Raw genomic sequence first — 19,281 nt, forward strand, 5'->3', positions numbered from 1 at the left:
TTTTCCCACAGAGCCATCTTGCAGACCCTGTCTTTAATTATTCATGTTTACCGAATCATGACCTTCTTTGTAGAAGCTAAGAGTCTTCAATTAGGGTTTTAAGCATAGCTAGTATAACTAGCATTAGAATTACTCGGTCAGTGTTTTTGAGGCAATTATCCTGCAGCTGTCTGGGAATCCGTGTACAGTGATGGTATGCTCACACTGACTCTTGGCAATGTGAGTGGAGGCAGAGAAGGATGCTTTCAAAGACCCAGCTGCTCATAAGGAAACTGGGAACTGAGGGATGATGACAAGAATGTGATATGGTTTGAGTTGAATCTTAGTCACCAAGGAGTGGTACTATTTGAAAGGATTAGAAGCATTGGGGGGTGTGGCCTTGTTGGAGGAAGTGTGTCACTGGGAGTGGGCTTTGAGGTTTCAAAGGCCCATGCAAACCCATGTCTTTCTCTGTCTCTGTCTCTGTCTCTGTCTTTGTCCCTCTGTCCCTCTCTCTCCCTCTCTCTCTCCCTCTCTCTGCCTGTTAATCAGGATGTAGTTCTCAGCTACTGCTTGAGTGCCCATGAATGCTGCCATGCTCTCTGCTGTGTCAATCATGGACAGAACCTCTGAAACTAAGCCAGTCCCCAATTACTTGGTTATCTCTAAGTGCTGGGCATTGTTTAAGTTGCCAGAAATACTATATTAAACAAGGACACAGTCTCTTCCCTTAGTATTTGTTGTCTCCTAGTTGAGGGAAATGGGAGACTTAAAAACAAACACTACACCAAAGTGTTACAAAGGGAATGATAGAGAAAAATTAATTTTTAAATGTTGGCTAAATGTCTTCCTAAATATTTTTGACAACTATCTACTTATTAGAGGACTAATGGTTTATGGACATTTAATAGAGCTTTATTGATCATGTACAAAGTCCAGTTCTGACAGTACAGTAAGTGGATTGGCTATTCTTCAAATTATACCTGGTCAATAGTGAAGATGTGACAGGCCTGTTATTGTTATTTAAGAAGAGATTAAGTACCCATAATGAATAAACTATATACTGTATTTGGCCAAGGTACATTTCTTTAGAACCTTGAAATACCCCAGGGGAGAGAATAATCTTCAGAGCCCACCTTCGCCCTAATCTGTGTTCTCACTTGGTTCAATCTCTACCTGCTTAATGCTTCACCATCACTTCCACTCCCAGCTAAACATGTAGGCCTTCACATCTGTCTCCCTGCTCACAGCTGGCCATCTTCCTGCCCGTCTTTACCAAGGTAGATCATCAGCACAATGGCTAGGTCCAGTTTCTCAACTTGGTCCCTGACATCTGAACCATAGCTTCTTTCTCTGTAGACTCTGATGTTAAGCCAACTTCATGAGGTTCCGGTGAAGACCAAATTCAATAACATGCCTAAAGCGAGTAGAAGGTTACCTGACATAGGCGGTGTTTTAGTTAGAGTCGGCTGTTTCTGTTCTTGTGTTAGCCAGTCTCATCAAGAGTCCCCTTCATGAGAACCTCATTCAGAATGATTGGTGCTAGTTAGCATTATGAGAAAGAGATGCGCTTCTCTTTGAGACAATGAAACTGAATGACGTGGATTGGGGTTGGACTTTGGGAAGGGGAGGATGCAGACACTTGGGGAGGGCTGGGGGGCGTGGGTGGGGTAGTGGGTAGAGAGCCATTCTAACGAGAGAGAAAACACTGTACACAGAAGAACTGAAGTCCTGAAGGTGGGTGGCATTGAAACACTGTTTTGGTTTTGTTTCTTTTATCTGAACATTGAGTCGACTAAGTCAAGACTATGAGATAATCTCCAGAAGCTATTTCACACATTGTGAAAGTGAGAGTGTTAGGGGTGCTGGTCTTAAACTTATTGACAGATGAGGAACTACTGTGGATTGGGGGAGAGGATCCTGACTTGTTCTCTGTCATAATGTAGGTATATAGGTCTGAGGGATGATTACCCCAAAGCTAAATGACTGAGAGCTATATCATTTTAAAAACTTTCCTAACTTGTTATTTAACTAGTTTTACCTATTCGATTTTCCTCAAGAATTAGCCAAGAAAACAAATGAATTCACTGTATATTCTAAATCAAGCAACTCCACATGTTTTTGAAAAGATATAAAAACAGATAACATCGCACACGCATACATTTTCCAGCAAACAAATGGCATTAAAATAAATCTATTCTACGAGTCTATCTATTTGCATGGACTTAGGAAATTGTACATTCTGTGAGACAATGTATTAATTTATAAAAAATTGCCCATCCCCCTCTGCAGTGCCAGGGAAACGAGCCAGGGCTTCAGACAAACCCTGGCAGCCCTCTAACACCGAACTGCACAGCCAGCCTTAAACACCGCTCCTCATCTGCATGTCATCAACAGTTTGATTCCAACTCATCAAAGACAGTCTCATAATCAGCGTCTTTGTCAACGGCAAAGTGGAATTTTGAATCATCAAAAGATTTTTGAATAGTACCTCAGAGCATGGGTCTGTACAAGTAGTTACCTTCATGTTTAACCAAGTACCTTGTCTAACCAAGGTCCTTTTTGCAGGGTGTGGTGGTGCATGCCTGTAGTGCCAGCCCTTGGGAAGATAAGCCAGAGCCAGGAGGATCATCAGAAGTTAGCGAGCTATCTGGGCTACACAGTCTCAAAACAAAAGTTAGCTACAGCACGAATAAAAATTCAATTTTGGTGCAAGGCCCTGGGTTCGGTCCCCAGCTCCGAAAAAAAGAACCAAAAAAAAAAAAAAAATTCAATTTTGTTCTTACCTTACACAAATGAGTATTTGTAGTCAAGGGTAACATTTTATTATACGAATGATGTCTACCATATGACTATATACTGTGTTACATTTTCTAGTTACTAAAGAATTTTTTATTTTGTGCAAAATACTAGCGCAGAGGCTTCAAGTGGAAAAAGCAGGTTCTGTAATTCTATAACACATAATTGTAGAAAAACCACATAACTTCAATTATGGAAAAACAGTATCCTACACAGTTACTTTTATTTTTTTTTTAAGAAATCTCATATTCAATGCCCACCCTTGTCATTGTGATTTTAGTGCCCAGGAGGAACCACTACACTTGTGCTAGGTTTGCTTAATTTCCCTTTATTATGATTGTAAAACCTTTTCTATAGATGCCTACATGGAGGGGTGTCTGAAGTCAATATTAGGTCTGTATTAGGTAAGTGGTATGTATCTGTAACTAGAGAACACTTCAAAATATAGTTTTTTTATAAGGATTTAAATTTTTAAGTATTTATTTATAGTGTAAGCACAAGCGCGTGAGTGTATGTGCCAGTGGAGGTCAAAGGGCAATTTGTGTAGGGCTCCACCACAGGGAGATCTAGCTAAGGACTTCTTGCTTGTTGGCAAACACCCTTACCATTTTACTGGGTCCAGTTATCTGAAGGTTTTTTATATGAGATAACTTTTCCTGAGGAATATTTTGGGAAATCTTAAATTGCATTTGGACATATATGGTCTCTTTTCTCTTATAGACAATGAATAATTTACATTGTCTATACACACATACAGCCTTGATCGTCTCAAAGTGGGTTTAATGTGTGAGTACCTTGGAGAATGTGAGCATGGGTGAGTGTGTAGGACATGCTGGAATTAATCACAAGGTTTTGCTCACCCTAGCCAAATGCTCTATCACTGAAATGCACTCTCAGACCTAGTGGTATAATTTTGCTCAAAAGGTAGTTAGTTCTTCAAGCAACAAAATGTTAGAATTTAATAAGCAAACAGAAACAAACACACAGAACTTTAATTCCTAGTGCCAACTTTCCAATGGACATCGGATCTCTGTTTTTAAATGTCTCTTCTCCATTTTCCCTGACATGTGGCTTAGTGCTGTCCTGTACTCCCAGCACCTAGGAATTGTCCCCTGGGGGCTCTGTGCAGCTGACCTCCTATGCCCTGCTCTAGGCAACATTTAGCAATGTAGGCAAACCGCTGACTAGAGCAGTGGTTCTCAACCTGTGGGTCACAACCCCCTTGGTGATTGAATAACCCTTTCACAGGGGTCACATATCAGATATCCTTCTCACCAGATATTTACATTACAATTTACAACAGTAGCAAAATCGCAGTTATGAAGTAGTAATGAAAATAATTGTACAGTTGGGGGTCACCAGAGTGTGAGGAACTGTATTAAAGGGTTGCAGCATTCCGAAGGTTTTGAACCACTGGACTGGATTACAGGCGTCCCAAGGGCAGACACTGTGCTGTGTCTCCATTTTACCTCAGTCCCTGGTATGAATCTGGAGTCGGGAACGTAAAGAATAAGGGCCACTCGTCGTCACATGATAAGGAATCATTCCAATATCGTCGAGAGTCGGTACAGATTGCAAACGGATGCCGTACGTCGCAGACTGCAACGTTTGTTGATCCCAGCTCCATACACATTCAGATAGTCGCCATCTGTTGCCTAAACGTATGGGCGGCCGAGCCTCACTCTGGAGGCAATGAGAGGACCGGGAAGGCCTGCTGCATGGCTGTGGGGGCTTTTCTGAAAAGGATCCAGGCTCAGTCTGTTTGTTTCCATGCAAAGCTTTTGGTTTCCTGAGAGTGCCGGGCCTCGTGTCTTCTGTGAAGACATTCAAGTTCAGTGCGGCTGGAGACTGGAAACCTGCTTGTGTTTTCTTTTATCTAGGTCTGAGCCTGCCTTCTTCCTGTCTCTCTGGGTGTATTTTTAGATTGTTAGATAGCTGGTGAATTTTTTTTTTTTCAGGAATTTCTGGCAACCGTGGATTTTAGGCCAGGCTTCCACCCTCACTTAGCCATTGACAACCGTTGACAACTGTTTCAAGCACACACACACACACACACATGAGCATTGAGCCCACCCCCACCCCCACCCCCACCTCCACCCCTTCCCCCCAACTCCCCCATCCCCTGGCCTGTACCTCCCTCCGTGTTTTTGTGGTAGCTAGTTCCGTATTCTGCAGTGATGGCCTGGATCACTGTGAATATCCATCTGACTTGGGCCTGGGCTTGGTGACGCTCAGGGAACGAGATAAGAATACCATAAGTAGCCATCTTCAGTGACTTCTCTCCAGTTTGTGTTCGTCTTTAGCCAGGGGACTGAAGGCAATGAGAGATACAGGTGAAGCTGAGTGAAGAAGCGATTAAGTAGGTCTCAGGTAATCAGCATTAGGGAGAGCTTGACTCTGGAGCCAATGCCTGTTTCAGACCTTATTTCTGCTCTTCAGCATCCGTAGGATCTAGAGCAACACACTCAGTCTCTCTGCCCCAGTTCTTCATGTCGACTGGGCATACCATAGCTTCCAGCTCACTGGAGCCTAGTTAAGATCATAGTGGCGCATCACACAGCTGATATTTATCTTCCTAAAGATTTATTTTTCTTTATGTATATAAGTATTTTGTCTACATGCATGTATGCATATCACATCTATGCCTGGTTCCTATGGAGAAGGTGTCAGATTCCCTCAGAACTGGAGTTATTGATGGTTGTGAGTAGCCGCGTGGGTGCCAGGAACCAAACCTAGGTCCTCTGAAAGAGCGGTAAGTACTCTTTACCGCTGAACCATCTCTCTAGCCCCACTAGCTGGCATTTCTAAGCTAACCAACTGACTGAAGACACGGTCACATTATACATATTCTCCCGACCCAAGTTCTTCCCTCGCTAGCTAGGTAAGAGTGTGTGCTGGGTGATGCATGCTTTTTTGCTTGCAGAATGTTGGGAGAGGGAAGACCCAGATCGGGTCATCTTCCATCAGGACAGGCAGTCACGATGACGCTCACCTCCTCATCTATGAACATCAGCACTTCACGGCTGCTGTCTGATCCCTTCTAGAGACTCCCTGCCACAACGAATCCTCTCATTTCTTCCTGACTCTCACGGTAGTTGGCTGGATCAGGTGGTTCTATTACTGTTGACCTTTGAAGACTCCCTGACTCTTCCCTCTACCTCCCCAGCTCCACTGACATCCCTCCAGTTCTCACACTGATCCCAAAGCCATCTCCCTCAGTCGTTCCCCTCACTCTTCCTCTCTGTTGAAGGTTAGCACCCCTTCCTATCGCCTGCACAGTAATAGAAGACACCTCTTTTGGCTTTGAGAACCTCCTACCTCAGCCTCATTTCCCCACAGCCCAACTTGCTGCCTTTCGTTTTCCAAATTACCCTCTTCAGCTGCTTTAATTAGAAGAGTTTCTGACTTGAAATTTTACCAGGTCTAGGCTCCAACTCCCTTGTAGCTGAGGATGATCTTGAACTCAGATTTTCCTGCCCCCGCCTCCCAGTGTTGGAATTATAGAGACATGGGTCTTACCTAGCTGAGATTTTGTTCTGTTTTGTTTCTATTGTTGTTGCTGCTTGGTTTTTTTTTTTGAGACAGGGTCTTACTTACTCTGTGGCCAGGCTGGCCTTGAACTCATAGGGATCACCTACCTGCGTGGTGGGGTTAAAAGGCATGCACCACCACACCTGGCTGATAATATTTTAAAGATTTATTTAGTCCTATTTTTGTTTTGCTTCAAACCGGATCTCACTATGTAGCTCTGGCTGGCCCAGAATTTGCAATGTAGACCAAGCTGGCCTTAAAGTCCTGACTTGTGCATTTTTGTATTTATGTGTCTGTGTATGTCATGTTTGTGTGGGAACCGAGTATTGAATACTCTGGAGCTGGAGTTACGGCTGGTTGTGAGCCAAACATGGGTCCTCTGAAAGAGCAGCAAATGCTCTTACCCACTGAGGCATCTCTCCAGCCCCGACCGAGATACTATTTTTTAATATGAAGCTTCTGTCTCAGTGTTTTTTCTGAGCCAACTACCTTTCCAGTCAGGATTTTCTGTGCTTTTAGAGCAACCATAGAGATTTGTTTCTCTCTGATAGTGCTTAGTTCTGACTGCCTGGTGACATTTATATTTACTCTTACATCTTGCCAACTGCTTTTCAGATGTTTAGCAAGTTTGATGTGGTAATATTTGCCAAGACACATTAAGCTGCATGTGGAAGATGGGTTCATGCATTTCATCCAAATTATACCATCTTAAAATTGCACCCAGAACAAAAAGGCACGGCAAAAGATCAACAGAATGAAAATAAACAGGACAATGAGGATGAAGAGAAAGAGTGGGGCAGTAAAAGGAATTCAGGATTAGAATAGAACAGGAAACACATCATGAAATTTCCATGAAATTTCCATGGCTTAAACACTTCCCTCTGATTTCACCATCTGCCAAAGGAAACGGAGAATTATGACCAGAAAGAATGAGATGTGCCACGGTTTTGAAACATGAGCAAAAATTCTCTCCTAAGGTTCTTCACAAGAGAGCATCATGTGATCTATTGACTTTCCCATCAATAAGCCTGCGTTAAACCAATAAAGAGTCATATGCGCTCTTCTAACAGCATCTCTCTGCTCCAGTCATTGGCATGACATCAAAGTGTAATCAAGAAAACAGTCCTGTGACATTCTAAAATAGCACAGTTCATACAGATGGCTTTCTAACAGCATGACAAGATTAGGAAATACAATTTAAAATCACTAGACTGTTCTCCAAGCAATCCTTCAAACTACTGACTATGGTAATACAGTGGTTGTAACTATTTGAGAAAGCTTAAGTTTGTGTGCAAGCCATCTAGTCTAACTACTGCTGTTCCAAGCCAAGGACAGACATTTGGTTTTGAAGCTCTATTGTTAGGTGCCTACATGTTGGAGACTGTTGGGTCTTCTAGTCGACTCCTGGATCACTACACAGGTATCTCTCCTTATGCCTGATTACATCCCTTGAAGTCCACTTTGTGTAAAATTAGCATAGCTACTTCAGCTTTCTTTCAGTTAGTGTTCCCTGTTTATCCTTTACCATCTGTTTACTGTTAACCTAGCTATGTCTTACGTTCAGAGGAGGGGTTTGGGGCTAGTGAGATAGCTCAACGGTAAGACTGACAACCTGAGCTCAGTCCCAACATGGGAGGAGAGAACCAACTTCAAAGGTTCTCCAAGTAATCCTTCAAACTACTGACTATGGTTGGAACTATTTGAGAAAGCTTAAGTATGTGTGCGAGCCCTCCAGTGTAATTACTGCTGTTTGAACTCTTCCACATGTGCACAGTGGCATGTATACACCTGCACACACACAGTGATGATGATGATGATGACCAACAACGGTAAAAAAAAAATTAAAAATAAAAGAGGTTCTTGAAGATTGCATAGAATTGAATACTTTTAAAAAAATCTACCCTGACAATATTGATTTTAGTGTGTGTGCGTGTTTGTGTGTGTGTGTGCGTCTGTGTGTGTATATATGTGTCTATGTCTACGCATATATTTGTGTGGTTGTATGTCTAACTGTGTCTGTCTGTCTGTATATATATATATATATATACATATATATATACATATGGGGGGTGTGTTTCTATGTGTGTGCATGTATGTGTGTGGGGTGTGTGTGTGTACTGGGAACAGAGGCAAGATCACATGTGGTACATGTCCATTTCAAACTCTCTATGTAGTAGAGGTTGAGCTTGAACTCCCTATCTTTCTGCTGCCATCTCCTGATCGTTAGGGTTACAGACACCCACCACCATGGCCAGCTGTTTAAAACAGAGAGGATACACTATATTGTATGTTAAGAAATTTCTATGGTTAAGAAATTTTTATGGTTCTATCTTTATCTTCTTCATTGACTTTCAATGATTTTAGGGCCTATGATAGTTATTTTAAGTAATTTGAGTTTTCTTCATACTATACCCCTTGGAGTGGAACATGAGAACTTTATAATTGTGTATTCTCATTCATCTTTCCTACCACCTATGGGTTTACTGTGATATAGTTCACTCTTATACATGCTATGAACACACAATATAGTGTTAGCCTCTCTGCTTTAAACAGCTGTGTTTTAGAATAATTAAAACTAAGAATAAACTTTATTTTTCCTTTCTGTTCACATTTTTGTGATATATTTCTCTGCTCAAAGGCCTTCCTTTACTATTTCCTATGGCATAGATCCGTTGATAATACACGTCTGAGTCATTGTTCTATTGCTCTGAATGGACACTGTGACCACAGCAACTCTTATCAAAGGAGGATTTAACTGGGGCTGGCTTACAGTTACAGAGGTTTGGTCCATTATCTTCATGGCAGGATGCAGGTAGACATAGTGCTAGAGAGTAGCTAGTGTTTTTTATTCAGACAGATCTGAAGGTAGCAGGAAGACAGAGATACTGGGCCAGCCTTGGAATTTTGAATCCTCAAAGTCTATCCCCAGTGACACATTTCCTCCAAACAAGGCCACATCTCCTAATCCTTCTCAGATAGTGCTAATCCCTAGTGACCAAGCATTCAAATCTACAGGGACCATGTTCATTCAAACCACCACAGTGAGTAACCTGTTTGTCAGAGGACGTCTATTTCTCCCTTACTTTGATAAGTACTTCTTCTGGATCTAAAACTCTGGATCAAGCAATATTTTCTGCCTTCCTTCTTTCTTCCTTCTCTTCCTCCTCCCCTCCCTCCTTCGCTTCATCTGTCTATACCTCCAACCGCCAACTCTTTCTTCCTTTTCCCTCTCTCCCTCTAGCCATTCATACTTCCCCTACTCTTCCTTCCTCCCTTCCTTCTTTCCTTTCTCCCATTCTCCATCTCTCCTTCTATCCATAGCTCCTCCTTCCTCCCTCCCTCCCTTCCTTCCTCCCCTTCTTTTTCTCTCCATCCATCCATACCTTCCCCATCTTTTCTTCCTTCCTCCCTTTCTTCCTTCTCTTCTTTCTTTCCTTCCTTATTTTCTTCCTTCCTTTCTCTTCCGTTCTACCCTTCAGTAATGGCTCTCTCCACCTGAGCACAGTGCTACATTCTTGCAGCCCCAGCTGCTTTGGAGGATGAATGAAGATAGTCTCTTGAGCACACAAGTACACAACCATCAGCTTGTGTTCTTGTGTTTGGACAACACAGGAAGCCTGTGTCGCCAAAGTCTCGGGACCAGTTCAATTCCCAGGAAACCAAAGCAGAACACATCACAGAAAGGCATCTCATCATTGCCTTGCTTCCTGACAGTTGGCCTGTGGAAATTCTTATCATCGTTTCTATGTAGTTGTGTTGCTCTTCCTGAGGAGTAATTCCTTCCTTGGAGAAGACAGGTGGATTTCTATCAGGAGCTGTTCTAGCCAGAGCTACAAGAACCTTCTCCCCTAGAAGACACTGATGTCATGCCTAAAGAAAAAGCCCTCAAAAAGTAGCCTCAGTATGAGGTGTTGACAGCTCACTAGGTGAGGTTGACTCTTCCCATGAAAGTTGAGGCCCCTAAACAGTTCCCAGGCGTGGAGACTGTCACTCTGTCTCTGGAGTATGTGTGTGTGTGTGTGTGTGTGTGTGTGTGTGTGTGTGTGTGTGTGTGTGGTGGGGTGGGGGTGCTGCTGTAGTTCCTGTAGATTGTATTTCTTGGCAAAAAGGCTTGTTTTCACTCTCTCTACCACACAAAGAAATACATCCTCAACTTCAAGTTCTACACAGAGGAATAACAGACTCTAGGTTTGGGGTTTGGGGAAAGTAATAGAAATGAAAAGTAATTGGGAACTAGGCACACAGTCCATGCCAGCAATGCTGGTTACTCAGAGCATGCCAGCAATGCTGGGCACTCAGTGCATGCCAGCAATGCTGGGCACTCAGAGCATGCCAGCAATGGTGGGCACATGCTGCATGCCAGCAATGCTGGGCACTCAGTGCATGCCAGCAATGGTGGGCACATGGTGCATGCCAGCAATCCTAGCACTTGGGAAATGGAGCAGGAAGATCAACTTCGGCTATAGCAAGTCTGAGACAAGTCTGGGTTACACAAGCCTGTCTCAAAAAAAATGTTTTTTAAACTGAGAGGATCTACGTTACTTTCTCAAGCTTTTATTATCAGACTAAAACTACCCACCTGCTATCACACTGTTCCCGTATAAAGGGACATTGAATATACTCACCCACACCCACACCCACCCAAGTACAGGACACACTGTTAGAATAGTCAACAATCCTTTCCTTGGCATCTAGTTAGTTATGGACAAATTTAGCATATTTAATTTTTTAAGGCGAACTTAGCTTACCCTTTCCTCTCATCATGGATATGGATGACGCAGGTCTTGAACTGCTTCTGTGATAGATGCAGTCTCTTTTCTTTTTTTAAGATAGAATTTTGACATATATAGCCCTGGACTGCCGGAATCACTACGTAGCCCAGGCTGGCAGGAAGGGCATTAAACAGATGGCCATCCTGTCACGGCCTCATGAGTGCTGGCCTTACAGTAGGGCCACCGCGCCCATCCTCATCGGTGGTTTTCTCACGTGCTTCTGTCTTCTGCAGTCGTGCAGCAACCTTGTAGAAATCCAGATCATACTGCATTTATTTTCTCTAGCTTAACTCACAAATGTGTGCCATTAGTGGATACTCAGCAAATACTCTATCAGTGTTCAGTTTGTTATCATTACTTGTAATAGCATTCAAATAACCTAATAATAGATCTCCCTAATAATGTTATCCAGATTGAACAGGCACTGCCTGCCATGACCCCATACCCGGCTCTCCAGTGATTCTTTCCCAAGGTTTACCTGAAAAAGAAATTTAGTTTTATTATCTTCGATGTTAACAGTATTTAGTGGGTGCCCGATGTTATACTATTGAGGACTTAAAAATAAGATTCATAAGACAAATATAAAGACAAAATTTTTGTTCTAAGTACTTTATACTGACTATGTTTAAAACATGAAGTAGGATAGCATCGACGAGCACAGCACAGACAGTTATGGGAATAGAAGGGAGAGGGTCATCTGCTTGTTTTCTCATAAATGTGAGTGGCTGTTGTTTTCTGTACTCACGTAGAGAGAGCAGAAGATGAACTATGGATGAATAATAACGAAATAATACGACAAGTATGAGGAAGCAACAGAAGCTTTTGGGACAGTGTCAGGAGGTTCCTTCCAAAGTGTGGGGCACTGGCAGGTAGGCCAAGAAATTATTAACACAGACCTGAGGAAATATGAGAACGTTTTATAGCGAAAGAAGCGGTTGGATTGTCCCGGTGACTCGGCAGAACTCTTTATAGAGATGAAGAGGAAGAGAAGCTGCCACAGGGAGCAGTTTAAGCAAAGGGACAGAGATGGAACTCACCTTTAGGCCCAGAACCCAGAAAGCAGGGACAGGTGGATCTCTGTGAGTTCAAGGCCACTGTAGTCTACATAGCTAGTTCCAGGCCAGCTGCACAATAAAAGGCTGTTTCCAAAATAAATGAAGAAATGGAAATTAGTGAAGTCTCAGGGACAGGGGAGATGTGGGCAGCACTGCTTAGGAGGGAGGAGGGGGAGAGAAGGGTAGGAGGGGGAGGGGAGGGGAGGGAGAGGGCAGGAGGAGAGAGGGCTGTCAGAACCAAATGAGGCAGCACAGAGCAGCTGAGACTCCGATGCCTGGAGGAATGGAGTTCTTCCGCATAGGTCTTTGGTGTCTTCTTTTGGTAGCCAGTGGTGAACACTTTGGCGTAAGGGGGTTGTATAATTATGCATAATTATGGTGGAGCTTTGTGAAGAGCAGAGAAGTAAGGCTCAGTAGGTGCAGGCACACGAGGCAAGAAGCTATTCAGATCATTCCAAATGGCCTCTAGCGGTTATTCTCCATTGCCGACTTAGACTGACACCTCCAATCACCTTGGAGACTCACCTCTGGGCCTGTCAGCAAGGGTGTTTCCTAAGAGGTTTAGCTAAGGAGAGAAGACCCACCCTGATGTAGACAGCACCAGTTCAAGGCCTGGGAGCCTAGACTGAAGAAGGGAAGGGAAGGGAGGGGAGGGCAGTGAAGGGGAGGGAAGGGGAGGGAGGGGAGGGCAATGGAGGGAAGAGAACCTCGTCTCCCTCTAGAGGCAGCCTAACCAGCCACCCGTGCCACGGCAGCTGCTGAGGCTTCCTCACCACGGTGGGGTGTCTACCCTCAAACTCTGAGCCCAGACTCCTTCATCCCTTAAAGTTCTTGGGATTGGGGCACAGTGATTAAAAGCAGAGCAAAGACCCACTGTGGCCCAGTCCTGCAATTCCAGATTCTCTGCCTCCACGAAAGGCGGACTGGAATTCTTCCCTCTTTTGAAATGTTTATGGGTCAGCCCTCAAACTAAATACAGGGCAAGTTGAGACATGCTGGGAACATCAACACACGTCCTATTTTTAGGGGAGGAACTGAGGCCTCTCAGTTGCATTTCTGCCAAGGTCAGCCTGGCTGCATGGGAATACCTTGAGAGCTGACATCTGGTGTGGCTGTTGGCCATGATGGCTGTCCCAGCCTCCCAAAGTCTGGGCTTGACTTATTCTTGTGTTTGCTTCCCAGAGGAAGATGGAAAGCCATTTGATGCTTCTCTAACAATCCTCATCTCCTTGGTATCGACATCGATAAACAATGAAATCACAGGATCCAGATTAAGTGAATCTTTCTTCCCAGCATGTGGTACAACACAGTTTGGAAATAAAAACAAATCAAATGCTTGGGAAGCAAAATGAATGCAAATTAAGGTCTGGTGAAAGCTGTCAGCGCCCAAGCACTTGCCTTGTTTTTGTCTCCCCTTTAAATGAAATGAACATTGTTTTCTGAGGCTCAGACGTGAATCACAGCCCCTTCTGGATTGACTGATTACAACACTGTCCTACTTTAGGAAACTGATCTCCCCACGGTGGGGAGGGAAAGGCTGCTCTCCGTAAGGTAGGAAATACAGAGGCGAGCATTCTCTTTTGGCCTGGTCTGGAATCACCCAAGTGAGGTTACCCAGAGCCAGGGAGAGAACAGCTCTCTGAAGTCTGCCTTTCCATTTGGTGAGCTATCAACTGTGCTTTAATACTTATTTATGCTTCCTAAAGTTCTTAAATGGCATGCTAGTGTACAGGCTAAATGTGGACCTAGAAAGAACCCGTTCCAGCCCTTCTCCCTAGAGCTTTGACTGTGGAAACAGTTAACATGACTCCACTATTGATACTGATAGAGCAGTGGTTCCCAACCTTCCAAATGCTGCGACCTTTAATACAGTTCCTCATGTTGTGGTGACCCCAACCATAAAATTATTTTTATCGCTGATTTATAACTGTAATTTTGATACTGTTATGAGTCATAATGCAAATAGCTGATATGCAGGACATATGATATGCAGTGGGGGTGGTGTTTTGACCCACAGGTTGAGAACCACTGGCAATAGAGCCAGACTTCTAGGTCAATATACATACATATATACAGACATAATACATACATTCATATGCGCACATATATGAGAGCTCGGTACAAAGCCATTCCTCTTCATTCTTTTAAACTTGGATTTATTTGTATTATTGCACGTGTATGAGTGTTTTGCCTCCATGTGTGTCTGTGTACCACGCTTGTGCTGGTGTTTGAGGAGGTGGCGAGCCTCCATGTGGGTGCTGGGAATTGAATCCGGGTCTTATGCACAGCAGGTGCCCTTAACCGCTGAGCCAGCTCTCCAGCCCCCTTCCTGTTCATTGTTAATAAAAAATGAAGGGCAACTCTTTACAGAGAGTGCAGAACCTTGTTCTGGACACCTCTTCTTTCCCTAGTGACTGTGGGGTCTGTGACCGTCCTGAAGCTTTTCTAGCAGAGATTATCACAGAAGGAGCCAAGGAGAACAGGGGCTGCCCACGACAGTCAGACTGTGTAGTGCCCATGCTTACTGATGGAACTTATGGAAACTTCCCTTTTGCAATCAGGCCCCACAGAGAGGACACTAACCAAGTACTTGAGTTACCTAGGGAATACAACCTTTTTTTTGGTGACAGGGTCTCACTATGTAGCTTAAACTGTCCTGAAACTTAGGATCCAGAGCTGGAATTAAAAGCTTGCTCACCACACCTGACTTAAAAGTCAGTATCCTTGGCCAGGGATGGCAGAACATGCTTATGATCCCAGCACTCTGGAGGTTAAATCAAGACGATCCCAAGTTTGGGGCCAGCCTGAGCTACAGTGCCAGTAAAAGACGGGGCTAGCATTTCAGAGAGATTCAGATGGTTAACTTGGCACTGTTGTCTTACCTTTTTCCTGTTTAAGATGGCCAAGAAATGACACCTGGAAGGGCAGAGTAGTGAACAGAGAAGCTACTCATTCCCAGCAGGAAGGGGCAGCCTAACTTTCTCTATTAGACCTAAAGCAGACGATCGGCAGAGCGGCCCAGTGCTCCAGCTCGTGGGTACCATCCCAGGCACTCTGGTTTAATAGCTGTCTTAGTTACAGTTTCTGTGACTGTGATGAAACACCATGGTCAAAGTGACTTGGGAGGAAAGGGCTCACTTGTCTTACTATCCTGAGTCACAGCCCATCGAGAGAAGCCAAGACCAGAACTCAAACTGAGCCAGACTGGAGGCGGGAGCTGATGCAGAAATGGAGGGGTGCTGCCTACTGGCTTGCTCCTCATGACTTGCTCAGGCCGCTTTCTTACAGGACACAGGACCACCAGCCCAATGGTGGCCCCACAGTGACGTGGGCCCTCCCCTATCAACCACAAATTAAGAAGCTGCTCTGCAGGCTTGCCCTATGTGGTGTAGGCTTCTCTCAGCTGAGGCTCCCTCCTCTCGGCTGACTTTAGCTTGTGTCGAGTTGTCATACAACTAGGTAGCTGGTAGAGTCTTCCTGCTCAGGAGTGGAACATCTAGGCCTGACTTCATGGCTCCCTGGGGGAGCTGGTCCTTCTCATCTGGAATACAAAAATGAAAGACACCCAGGCCTTCTGGTTGAGAGAGAAGCTCTATAGAGAGTGTCTCCCGCCTGTAGGCTTTGGGTATCAACCTTCCATATTCATTCCTCTGCCAATTTCAGCTCCCAGGAGAAATACCCACGTGACTCCGGGGACAGGTTCTTTTTTGGTGTGGCAAAGTCTCTTAACTCTGTAACTTCTCTCTAAGCGCAGCTGCTCGGTTTGGTCACTTTCCAGGCCCACTTTTGGATTTTGATTTGCCAAAGTCCCTTGGAAAGGATCTACTGATGAAATGAAATGGAAGAGAAACAGGCATTCTGTTTGCTTGTGTAGCAGACAATAAAGGATGCAAATCTTCAGTGGGTCCAAACATTAATTTCATGCAAATGAGAATCTATTTTATTTTGAGGAATAGTTAGGACCTGGGGCTCCATCTGCTCCTCTGCACAGGTGGCCCCACGCTGATGACAGATCATCATTTGTCACTCAAGGCCAAGGCTGGTTCTTGACCTCCCCTACTTTCCCCTAGGCTGGTCTGTCTGTCCTCTCCTTTGTCTTCCCTCCCTCCCCTGCAGTGCTGTGGAGTCCTCTGAATTCCCTGTTCTGTAACTATGCCCCGTTGGGGTAGTGCCCTTCACTCTTGATGGGATTTCCGTGATTTTTCACTAACCAGTGTCCAGTGGTTAGCTCTTTATGGGCATGTTTTTCTTAGGGAACTTCTTAATTGTCTTAAGTGTCCCAGTTTGAAAACTGTCCCTTGATCCCCTTCTTCCCACAGAAGTAGTTATAACTCACCTTTAATGTGTTCCTCGAAAAGGAGAAAATTGGATTACAAAGTACATCAGTGGTCTCTCTCCTCACCCTCCAGCTACTCGAGAAGCTCAGAGCACCTTAGGTCCTTCTCTTCTCTTCTCTTCTCTTCTCTTCTCTTCTCTTCTCTCCTCTCCTCTCCTCTCCTCTCCTCTCCTCTCCTCTCCTCTCCTCTCCTCTCCTCTCCTCTTCTCTTCTCCTCTCTCATCTTATCTATCTATACATCCATCCATCTATCCATTTATCCGTCTATCTGTCTGTCTGTCTGTCTGTCTGTCTGTCTGTCTGTCTGTCTATCTATCTATCGACAGGCTTTCATATACCCAGACTGGCCTCAAACTCACTGTATAGCTGAAGATGACTTTGAACTCCTGCTTCTGTAACCTCTGCTTCCTAAATGTTGGGATTACTGACAGGTGCTATCATGTTAGGTTCCATTGCACTTCTTTTTGAAAAGAAATGAAATTTTTTTCCTTACAGCAGTTTAAGATCCACAGTGAAACCGAGGAAGGTACAGAGAGTTATTCTATACTCTATGCCCTTTCCCCCATAGCCTTCTCAGAGCAAGGTCCTCCATCAGAATGGTATACTTGTTAAATTTGCTGAGCCTACATCCGTGCATAATCACCACCTGGAAATCATACCGGCCTATATATTCAGGCTCACTCTTGGGTGTACACCCTAGGGTCTTGGGTAATATATAGTGGTGATGACACGTGGCTGCCATTGTAGTGTGACACAGTGCTATTTCTCTCTGTCATCCATCCCTCCCTCAAGCCCTGGCAACTACTCATCTTTTTAATGTTGCCACTGTCCAGTCTGTTCCAGGATGTTCAAGAGTTTGAATCATACAGTAGGTAGGCATAGTGTAATAACTAAGTTGATTTATTACTAACACAGTATTGACTGGGAATGTGGCTCAGAACTAGAGCAATTGCCTGCCATGAGTGAGGCTGGCAGTTCCACCCCTCAGTGTGGTGAAAACAAGCCCACAACAACAGAACAAAATCACTGTGTTGTTGACGTAGGGTTTTGTTTGTTTGTTTGTTTGTTTGTTGTTTTGCTTTTTGTTTTTACATTTTTTTCTTTTATTGGATTTTTTAAACTTACATTTCAAATGTTATCCCTTTCCCAGTTTCCCTTCCAGAAACCCACTGTCTCCCCCCGCTTTTGTGAGGGTGCTCTTCCACCCACCTGCATACTCCCTCCCAGTTCCCTGTCCTGACATTCCCCTACACTGGGTCATTGAGTCTTGACAGGACCAAGAGCCTCTTCTCCCATTGATGCCTGACAAGGCCTGCTTCGTTGATATTGTTGTTTTTCTTATGGGGTTGCAAACTGCTTCATCCCCTTCAGTCCTTTCTCTTAACTCCTCCATTGGGGACCCCGTTCTCAGTTCAATGGTTGGCTGAGAATATCTGCCTCTGAATTTGTCAAGCTCTGGCAGAGCCTCTGAGGAGACAGCTATATCAGGTTCCAGTCAGCATGCACTTCTTGGCATCAGCAATATTGTCTGGGTTTGGTGACTGTATATAGGATAAATCCCCAGGTGGGGCAGTCTCTGGATGGCCTTTCCTTCAGCCCCTTCTCCACACTTTACTTCCATATTTCCTCCTGTGAGTATTTTTATTCCCCTTTCTTAGAAGGACTCAGGAATCCACACTTTGGTCTTCCTTCTTCTTGAGCTTCATGTAGTCTGTGGTTTCTTTTGTGATTGGGTTACCTCACTCAGGATGATATTTTCTAGTTCCATCCATTTGCCTATGAATTTCATTACGTCATAGTTTTTAATAGCTGAGTAGTATTCCATTGTGTAGATGTACCACATTTTCTGTATCCATTCCTCTGTTGAAGGGTATCTGGGTTATTTCCAGCTTCTGGCTATTATAAATAAGGCTGCTATGAACATAGTGGAGCATGTGTCCTTGTTATATGTTGGGGCATCTTTTGGGTATATGCACAGGAGTGGTATAGCTGGGTCCTCAGGTAGTTCAATGTGCAATTTTCTGAGGAACTGCCAGATTGATTTCCAGAGTGGTTGTACAACCACAGCTTGCACTCCCACCAACAATGGAGGAGTGTTCTTCTTTCTCCACATCCTTGCAAGCATCTGCTGTCACTTAAATTTTTGATCTTAGCCGTTCTGACTGGTGTGAGGTGGGATCTCAGGGTTGTTTTGATTTGCATTTCCCTGATGACTAATCCATGAGCATGGGAGATCTTTCCATATTCTGATATCTTCAGTTTCTTTCTTCAGAGACTGGAAGTTCTTGTCATACAGATCTTTCACTTGCTTGGTTAGGGTCACACAAATGTATTTTATGTTATTTGTGAGCATTGTGAAGGGTGTCATTTCCCCAATTTCATTCTCAGCTTGTTTATCCTTTGAGTAGAGGAAGGCTACTGATTTGTTTGAGTTAATTTTATATCTAGCCACTTTGCTGAAGTTGTTTATCAGCTGTAGGAGTTCTCTGGTGGAGTTGGGGTCACCTAACTATACTATCAGATCATCTGCAAATAGTGATATTTTAACTTCTTCCTTTCCAATTTGTATCCCTTTGACCTCCATTTTTTTGTCTGATTGCTCTGGCTAGGAGTTCAAGTACAATATTGAATAAGTAGGGAGAGAGTGGGCAGCCTTGTCTAGTCCCTGATTTTAGTGGGATTGCTTCAAGTTTCTCTCCATTTAGTTTGATGTTGGCTACTGGTTTGCTGTATATGGCTTTTACTATGTTTAAGTATGGGCCTTGAATTCCTGTTCTTTCCAGGACTTTTATCATGAAGTGGTGTTGAA

The 19,281-nt window shown here is 44.0% G+C and overlaps 1 protein-coding gene and 1 long non-coding RNA gene across 3 annotated transcripts in view; one reads left to right on the forward strand and one right to left on the reverse strand.

Moving 5' to 3' along the window:
• The window catches only part of Nmnat2 (nicotinamide nucleotide adenylyltransferase 2), a 175,816-nt gene that overhangs the window by 27,665 nt on the left and 128,870 nt on the right, over positions 1-19,281 (forward strand).
• Positions 1,717-13,026, reverse strand: LOC120096279 (uncharacterized). The gene is made up of 4 exons (XR_005492549.2): positions 12,662-13,026; positions 11,058-12,220; positions 4,912-5,089; positions 1,717-4,592 (listed from the first exon to the last, which is right to left on the reverse strand). It is a non-coding gene; the product is annotated as an uncharacterized LOC120096279 (long non-coding RNA).

Source organism: Rattus norvegicus, chromosome 13 (genome assembly GCF_036323735.1).
Source record: "Rattus norvegicus strain BN/NHsdMcwi chromosome 13, GRCr8, whole genome shotgun sequence".
NCBI lineage: Eukaryota > Metazoa > Chordata > Mammalia > Rodentia > Muridae > Rattus > Rattus norvegicus.